This window comes from Penaeus monodon, chromosome 30, assembly GCF_015228065.2.
Source record: "Penaeus monodon isolate SGIC_2016 chromosome 30, NSTDA_Pmon_1, whole genome shotgun sequence".
In the NCBI taxonomy this organism is placed as follows: Eukaryota; Metazoa; Arthropoda; class Malacostraca; order Decapoda; family Penaeidae; genus Penaeus; species Penaeus monodon.
The window spans coordinates 15,326,246-15,326,448 of NC_051415.1; positions in this window are offsets into that span (position 1 = coordinate 15,326,246).

Genomic DNA, 203 nt, shown 5'->3' on the forward strand with positions numbered 1-203 from the left:
AGTCCCAGCGGGAACAAGCCAGAAACCCCAGGAAAGTTGGCAACTCTGCACTACTGTCTGGTCACGAGGGGTTTACGCGGAGATATTAATACATGGCCTTTTAGACTCATTTTAGACCGAGCGGAAACTATTTTGGACGCGATGGACATAAAATGTACACTAATAACAGGATGCACAGGGACATTCATCAAGATTATATAATG